This window comes from Vombatus ursinus, unplaced genomic scaffold (assembly GCF_900497805.2).
Source record: "Vombatus ursinus unplaced genomic scaffold, bare-nosed wombat genome assembly UNPS02014822.1, whole genome shotgun sequence".
Lineage (NCBI taxonomy): Eukaryota > Metazoa > Chordata > Mammalia > Diprotodontia > Vombatidae > Vombatus > Vombatus ursinus.
Genome location: NW_020954600.1, coordinates 1107517 through 1116765, shown reverse-complemented (window position 1 = coordinate 1116765; position 9249 = coordinate 1107517).

Sequence of the window (9249 nt, the reverse complement as noted above, 5' to 3'; positions counted from 1 at the left end):
GTCCCGGGAGGGCAGCAGCGTAGTTAGCCCAAGTCACCTAGACGTGACCCCGGCCCCCTCGGGCCCCAAACCCAGACTTTATTGAGTTTGCTGAATACTTAGGACTTGCTAATGAATAATCCTTTCGTCCTTTATCAAACGAGGGGCGTCGGGGGTCCCAGAGCGCCTATCCCGGCTCATAGTCCTCCCTCCGGGTCAAGCTTTCAGTCTGGGTAGGGTCGGTCTGGGGCGAAATCATTCCATCACCTCCCCCTTCCCATTTACCCATTTCCTGATGGAATTGTCCGCTGGCTCAGATGTCACCGAATGGGGTCAGGCACATGTAGTTCTTCCCTGGGAACCTCCTGGGAAACTAGAGCTGCCTCTTCACCCTCTTGAAATTCCTGGTCCGAAGGGACAGAAAAATTGGTCCTTTCCCCTAGGTAGAGACCCTCCCCAGCCCCCACCCCAAACCAAAGTTGTCTTCTCTCAGCTCCCAGTTTATGGGGCCCTCCAGTTGTGCTGACCTTTTTGGGTACCATATCAAGTTACAAACCTCCCATCTATTTCATTGTCCCCTCCTCAACCTTCCTGCCTGCTCCACTTCCGATGAATATTAATGTTTCAGGTTAATTTTGCCCCCATGAACTTCCATTTTTCCTAGGTGGGGTCTTGTTTTATTATTCTTGCCCGAGTCTCTGACCTCCCCGGGGCTCTAGGGATCACTTCTCTCCCCTCTCCTTACTGGGGTGCCAACACTAATTAATTGGCTTGCAAACCTCTGCAAATTTCATTCAAGCCCTAGTAAGGATCTCTAGCTAGGGCCCAGGGGTGCCCATAGGACTGAGGTAAAGGGTAGAATGGTGTTCCTGACAGAAGAAGTCGGAACATTTTCCCAGTCGGCTGTGTCGACATTTGGTCTTTTCAGAGGCTTTCACTTCAAATAACCATCTCCTACCACGGGTAACTTTAACTTCTACGCGCTGCAAAAGCAGCAAGAAAATGGTAGGAGGTTACCGCTCCTCAGCCACAGCCTCTTTAAGGTTTTGCCTGGCATCTCCACCCACCGAGGACAGAAGATCCTTGGGTGATGCTGCTTCCACTCACATATAGGTGGTAGAAGTGTATAGATCAAGGTCTTCACACAGTCTTCGATCTCCTTCTCTGCCCTCTCCTATAACAGTTGATGGAAGCACGGCCACCAGCTGATTTTCATTAAACCTTTCCTGTGAATACTTCCATTTTAACCCGTTGGGTAAGACTTCGTGGTTATGGTCTCTTCACAGCCTGGCCCCTTTCCCACTCCTCCAGGCTTCCTTGTATATTAATCCTCTCCATAATCTCTACCACTAGCTGCCCCTGGTGAGTTGCTGTTCCAAAGACATGACTTCCATCCTTCCCTCCTCCCCATGCCTTTGCATTGTCCCCTTTAGCCCACAACACTCCTGATTGCTGCCCAAACCATCTTAAAATGTGATTGGGAAATATTTAACAAGCTAAATAAAAATAGAATAGAACATAGATTATGTGACTATGTGGTATTTTGTTTTTTTTAATGTGGTTTTCTAAGTCATTATGGGGCCTGCAGGGATCCTTGTGTATGATGCAGTGGCCTCCACTTTCTATTTGAGTTTGATGCCTGCATTGGTAGAAGGAGCTTCCTCATATGGGAGTCCCACATAACACTGAAAACAGCTCAAGTTCTCATGCCGGTGCTTGTTCTTCTATACAAACATGTTTCCAGATTAGAGTGTAAGCTCCTTAAGGGTAGGGATTGTTTCACTTTTGTCATTTTATCCCCGGTGCTTAGCTTAGCACAATGCCTGGTACATAGTAGATGCTTAATAAGTGCTTTTTGAGTGATTGATTGATGGTTTCAGAGGACTGAGCATTTACAAACTGTGCTCCCCTTCTTGATGTTAAGGATGTTTCTCGGGCATCATATGTTGTGGGATTTTGGGGAGAGGCAGAAAGGAGACTGAGGAGGTCCCCTTGCGTGACTCAGGCTCAAGATGTGCCAGTTTCTGCCATGCAATCTTAAGTCCCCTGCCCTCCATGGTAGCAGGGTCCATCCTCCCGACCTGTCCCTGGCCGCAGAAACAAGGAAGATCAATGGAGAGATAAGGCACTCAGAAGATAGACCCTGCCTAGGTCACCCCCAGGGACTAGCTAAGCCTGGGCTGTCAGAAACATCTCCCGTGCCAGGAGTTCTAAGCAATATTTATTTTTACCAGGCCTCTCAGACGTTCTTGTTTGGAATGAGAGATCCTGAAAAGCCCTGCCAGAATAGCCTGTTTTTCTCTTCCTGCTTTGTCTGTTGGGACAGGCCACTGGAAAAGGACTTGCTGAGCCCAACCAATGAGAAAAGGGTCTTAGAGGCCATGGCTTTTTTGTAAAGGATGCTCCCTTTTCTTCCTCCTTCCAGGGACTTGATCTCTATCCAGAGGTCAGGGTCAAATCAGGCCCAGCTCATTGGCCATCACTAACCTCCACTGTCACTCCTGATGAAAGCCTAGATAGTACCAGAGTTTCCAGAGGGAAAGGTGGGTTGCTAGGGGCTTCTTGGAACACTTGTCATTTCTGGAGAAACTGGATTTAAAAAAAGAATCTCTACATCTGCAGAAGAAACACCATACCCTTCAAACTTCAGTTGGAAAACCTCCCAAGAAAGTTATCTTCAGAGGTTTTAGAGTTGGAAGGCACCTCAAAGGTCATCCCACCAACCTCCTTCATTTTACTGATGAAGAAACTAAGGCTGAGCAGTTAGGTGACTTGAACAGGGTCACACAGTTAGTAAGTATCTGAGATGGGATTTGAAATGGGGTCTTCCTGATTACAAATCCAGCCATTTGCAATCCACTACCCTGTCTCTGGGACTTATAAGACTTTCCTAGGTCATCTCAGAGTCACAAGAGATCTCTGGCACTCTTTAGTCCAGCTCAGCCTGGAAGAAGAAACCCACTAAATCTCATGCAACAAAGGACCATCCTTCCAGTGATAGGAGAAAAGAATAATGGATTAGAGGTCAAAGGATCCAGGTTCAAATTCTGCCATCATGGTCTTAGCTTCTCTGAGATTCAGTTTCTTCTTCTATAAAGTAGGGGTGGGGTGAGGTGGGGTGGGATGAGATGCCCTCCATGGTTCCTTATCGATCACTCCACATTTAGGAACCCATAAACCTTCCAAGGCAGCCCATCCCATTTTGATACTACTCTGTGGGCAAGTTTGTTATTATAGGATCATAGAATTAGGGTTGGAAGGGGCTTTAGACACCATTAAGTCCAACCTTTTTTTTTTTTTTTTAAAAAAAAACAGGTTGAGGAAAGTCAAGCAAGTTGCCCTAGACCAGCCAGGAAGTGTCTAACAGGGTTCAGATTTCAGTCTTTCTGACTCTACAGGCAGTGCTCTGGCCACTGGGCCACCCTGTACATCAAACCTAAATGAACATTTTTTAAACTTCTACCTTTGTTCCTAGGCCATGTCCTGGTATAGACTCAGGATTCGAACCCAGTCCCGAGCAGGTGTTCTGTTCACTAGCTATAGCACTGACTTTATGGATGGGCTCCCCCTCCTTGGGAAGGACAATGAGTTATGGAGGAAAGGCTGTTCTTGAGGCTGTTTTATAGGAAAAACAAGAATAAACCAGCTTGCCGCATTTCTTCAGTTCTCTTCCTCAGTCGTCTAGAGGGGCCTGTTTCTGGTCACTGGGAAAATGGATCTTTTAGGGAATTCTCCTGAAATTATCCTGGGGCTTTCTGCACCAGAGTACACCAGCTTCACCTCCAGTTTCCCCCTGGGCTGGGAAGGGAGCATTCACAGAAGCAGAAATACCAATGAAGATTGGAAATATAATCAACTAAAGAGTGGAGGGAACAAGCATTTATTGAGTGCCTACAGTGTACCGGGCACTACGTGAAGCATTTTATAAATATTGTCTCATTTGAAAACTTAATCCAGCTCATGTTTCTCTGTACTCACCAACATTAAATCATCCACACCACTATTTCTAGCATGATATACCCCTATGGACTTGCAGTTAGGAAGACCTGAGTTCAAATCTAACTTCAGATACTTCCTAACTGTTGGGACTCTAGGGAAGTCACTTCTCTCTCAACCTCAGTTTCCTCTTCTGTAAAATAGGGACCATAACAGCACCCATCTCCCAGCACAAAGGGTTGTACAGATCTAATGAGGCAATATTTGCAAAATGCTTTGGAAGCTTTAAATCACTATATAAATGCTAGCTATCATTATTATCATAATTGTTTTTGTAACAGGAGCTTGTGTGCCATTCATAGCTCAGTAGAAGGAACCTTGGAGATGAGCTCACCCAGTCCCCTCATTTTACAGAAAAAGCAACTGAGGCCTGGAATAGGAAAGTGATTTTTTTCACCCACTCCTCTTCCTTCCCACTCTCCCACCACAGGCTACCTGGGTAATAAGTTCTCAGAGACAGGATTCAAACCTAGATCCACGTTTGTCTGTACTTTAGGCCTCTCCATAAACTGCTCAGCTCCTCAAACTTTGCTCAGGGCACACCTTGGAAAGGTGGGGACCTTTAGTATGTTCTTATCTCCCAGGTACCTGGTGTTTGTGCACCCAACCTCAAAAATCTAGGCCTCTGAAGCCTAGAGATAAATAGATTTCATTTGCTTTGGCAGCACACAGTAAAACTGGAAAAATAGTGTTAAGTAGACTAACAAATAAACATTCATGGTTCAATCCTAACTATGAGATACATCTCATTGTTCCTGATTTAACTGAGCTAAATTTAGACTTTCTATTTCTTATTTTGTTATTTATCTGTCACTGATAATAGATTCCAAGGATGGTAAGTTACAGGGTGAGCAGACTTTTAAAAAAGAACTGTACTGATGGCTTTTAGTAATTCTTTGATGTAGCCCTCCTCCCCAGCACTGAATCCTCCTTTATAACAAAGGAAAAATGGGTAGGCAAAAGCAACCAACACAGTGACCACATGTGATGGTGCAGAGAATATTCTTTCCCGAGAGGAAGCAGGGTTTATAGGCTGATAGTTTAGACCTGGAAGTGTCGTCTAGTTCAACTTGGCTCTTTTACAAATTGAAGCCCAAAGGAGAAAAAATTATTGCCCAAGGTCACAAAGTTAGTAATTTGTCTAGCTGAAATTCAAACCCGGCTCCTCTGATCCCAAATGCAGCATTTTTTACACTATGCCACACTGATCCTTACTATCTCAGTTTTGTCATGCATAAAATGAGAGAGCTGGATTGGGTGGGCTGGAAGGTCCCTTCCAACTCTATGAGCTTATGATCTGTTATATGGGACCAAGACTGGTCTTTACCATTACCCAGGTGCATGGCTTCCTCTCCATGCTCTTTTCTTTTACGTTATCATCACTGTGTATATTGCTCTCCTGCTTCTTTTGTTCTGGTCTGCATCTCTTCATATGGGGCTTCTCGATGATTCTCTGAATTCCTCATATTTTTCATGTCTACAATAGTATGCCATTGTACTCATGTGCCAGAGTTTGTCCAGCCACTCTCCCACCATTGGGCACCCATTTTGTTTCCAGTCCTCTGCTACCACAAAAAGTGAAGAATGTAGGGACTTTGGATGTGTATGAGCCAAATTCCCTACTTCAGCATTTTCTTTACTCTAACCAATCCTAACCACAATTCTAGCATACTTTTTTTTTTTTGGTGAGGCAATTGGGGTTAAGTGACTTGCCCAGGGTCACACAGCTAGTAAGTGTCAAGTGTCTTGAGGCTGGATTTGAACTCAGGTCCTTCTGACTCTAAGGCCAGAGCTCTATCCACTGCGCCACCTAGCTGCCCCCATAGTATACTTTTAAAAAACAAATTAAAGATGGGTTCAATTTGACAAATATTTTAAAAGAGCCTACTGTGTGAAGATTGGTTTAATTAATTCTTAATTAGTTGTATGAAATGAAATATTCAAGATGTTATCAATTCTAGGTCAGACCCATTCCAATATGATCTCTCTGGTAGTGACTCCAAGGGCCATGCTGTAGAAGACAGCGTGGTCCTTGCTGATGCTGACCTCAAAAGACAATGGCAATGATATTTCTTAGCACTTCCACGTCTTCAAAGCACATCCCTTGAAACAACTCTGTGAGGTGGGTAATTTAAGTATGCTTATTCCCATTTTACAGAGGCGGAAACCAAGAATCAGATTAATGGACTCTCCCAGGGTTATACAGCTTGTAAGTATATGTGGAAAGATGAGAATTCAGGTATTCGGACACCATGCCCAGCAATTTCTCTACTAGAACCACATTGTCTTCCAATGTCCCTTAAAACCTGGTCATAGAATCATAGACTTTAAGGTGAGAGGAACCTTCAAAGTCATCCACCTCAACTCTCTCATTTTACAGGTGGAGAAACTGAGTCCCAGAAGAAGTAAATCCACTAGCTCAAGGTCACATTGACACAAACTAGAAGAGCAAGGCTTTGACCTGAGGTCTTCTGCCTCCAAATGCAGTGGTTTCCACTACGCCACCCAGCCCAGTTCTCCTTAATAACTTGCATGGACCTGCCACCCATGACTATCTAAAGCTTGTTTGAAGCTATTTATACTTTCTTCCTGAAAGACCTGTTGGAGTAATAAGCTCCTGATGGATATTGCAGGCTCTATAAAGTCACACTCCCATTTGTTTTTTTTCCCTAAATTTACCTCTCTGAATGGCTCCCCCTCATCTAGGGTCTTTGGATTTGGGGAACAGACTCAATGTATTCCACCCAGTTCATGAATTTAAAGACATCAACCTTATCCCTTCTTAGCATTTTTCTTTGTGGCTTTTGGGACTAATTATCTTAATCTATCCTCATTTAGCATCCTTTCAGACTTCATCAAGGAACCTTCCTCTGGACATTCTCCAGGTCCACTGTAGCTTTCTTGAGGGGTGTAGGCCTGAACTACACCCATTTTCCAGGTGCAGGAGCACAAAGGTTTTGAATAAGGACATGATGCTTCTTTTCTGCTTTTATCCTACTGATTTCTGACTTTGTTGGGACTTTTGTTTAAGAACTGGACTGATTTGTTCTCACTTTCTGAACTCAAGATTTTTAACTGCCCCAAATAAAAGATGATATATACTCCGTCCTATCACAGGAGCACAGAATTAGAGCAGAAAGGGCGTTTGAAGGTCATGGAATTCACCCTCCTTATTTTTGCAAATAAAGACGATGAGGCCAATAGAGATTAAGTGTCTTGCCCCCGTAACATAGCTGGTAATTGTCTGAAGGAGGATTGGAACCCAGGTCTTTCCTGCTCCAAGGCCAGTGCTCTACTTACTATACCATGATGCCTCAAATCATACAAGTTTGGGTTTCCAAACCCTCTCAATACCAGAAGAGTCTCAATGGACTCCTAGTATGCTCAGATGTACTGATGGTGTCCTAATGATGTCAAGATTAATCAAGGAAGGCCTCTGCAACATGGGGTGGACCCTTTATGTTGAACCTAGGGGAGGACGCAGCCAAGAGGCACATAGATGGGCAGGTACAAATGGCTTGCAGTTGGAATAAGAGATTCTGAGATTACAGACACACTGGAGGGTCTGGAGTCTATGCTAGATACTTGTGGTCTCTTCAGTGTGAGTACTCTTTCCTCTAGTCCATTACATACATTTTCCTCCAGGTTATCTCCATGATTTACTTTCCTAGAGCTTTGCTGGGAGAATATTGGTGTTAAAAAAGAGCGATCAGTCTGGGATCCTTGAAAGTATCACACAGTGACCCAAGAGCCATTTTGATCTCGGCGATTCTGGGACAAGATCACTGCCTGGTCAAGGGATGATATTATCACAGCTTTAGAGCCGGCAGGAATATTTGAGGTCATCTAATCCAATACCTAGATTTTACAGATGAAGAAACTGAGGCCCCAGAGACAGGAAGTGTTGTTTAAGGTCATCCAGGTCATAAGGGGCAGAGTCAGGATTTTAATTCAGATTGCTATGTACTAATTAACTGGGCAGTAAGCTGCCCGTTCAGCCGCATATCTTAATTTGGTTTTTTATCCTACGTGGAGGGATAGTGGTATTAGGCTCTTCAAAACCAAAACCAAAACCCACGCTTGTGTGTGAGTGCCAGGCCAACTGAAGACCTGCTCTTTTCACTCCTCGCCTGCTAATTCACCACTTTTTCTTACCTTCCCAGAAGCTTAGGAACTTGTCTTTCTTTTCTTAGCAAATTTCCATAAAGCCCCAGGACACCAAGGTCTGTGGCCTTGTAGAAGCTCAAATGCCTTCTCTGTTAAAAGCAATTTTATTTCTAAGCTTGTAATGACTTCCATCTCCTCCTAATGTCGTTTTGTCGCTCCCCTCCCTGCTAGAGACCGACTTTTAAAGAGTTTCCGAGCTCAGCATGAGTTTCGTGGCCTGCATTTCTTAGTAGCTGCTTTGCCCTCAGCATCTTTTCTGCTTGATGAGTTGGTAAAAGCTTGTCCTACTTTCTCCAACCTGTTTGGCTAGCCATAATCCAGTCTGTATTTTCCCTCCCTTTATCTTTTCTTTGAGATTTTTTTTAACTAGTAAAAGAGATTCTTGTTACTCTCCCTCCCTTCTTCATGCCCATAGAAAGGAGAAGGATATAGTGGAAATAAATAGCCCTGGATTTGATGTCCAAGGATCTGGGTTCAAATCCTGGACCTGCTCATTACTACCTGTAATACCTTGGCCAAGTCATTTTAGTTCTCTGGGCCTCAGTTTCCTTCATTTTTTTTTTTTGGAGGTAATCAGGGTTAAGTGACTTGCCAAGGGTCACACAGCTAGTAAGTGTCTGAGGCTGGATTTGAACTCATGTCTTCCTGTCTCCAGGCCCAGTGCTCCATCCACTGTGGTGCCATCAGTTGAAGCCAATGTAGTTGCTAACAAGTTCTTCTCTCTCTGTCTCTCTCTCTCTCTCTCTCTCTCTCTCTCTCTCTCTCTCTCTCTCTCCCCTCTCCCTCCCTCCCTTGCTGTCTTTCTTTCTCTCTCTCTGTGTCTCTATCTCTCTTTTCTAAGAGCAATTAGAATCCTATTGATTGACTTTTATATGCTCTGCACTCCAGCCAAACTGGAGTTATTTGCTATCCCTGAACATATCCCACACTTTCCAACCTCTGCCATCCTATGCCTAGGATGTCCTCACTTTCATATCCCCATCTACCATGGCCTTTACTATTCAGGTGACATTTGAATGTCCTCTCCTCTATGAAGCCTTCCCTGATTACAGGTAGCTAGAAATGATTTCTCCTTTCTCTAAACTCCCATCATCCTTTGTGCCTCTC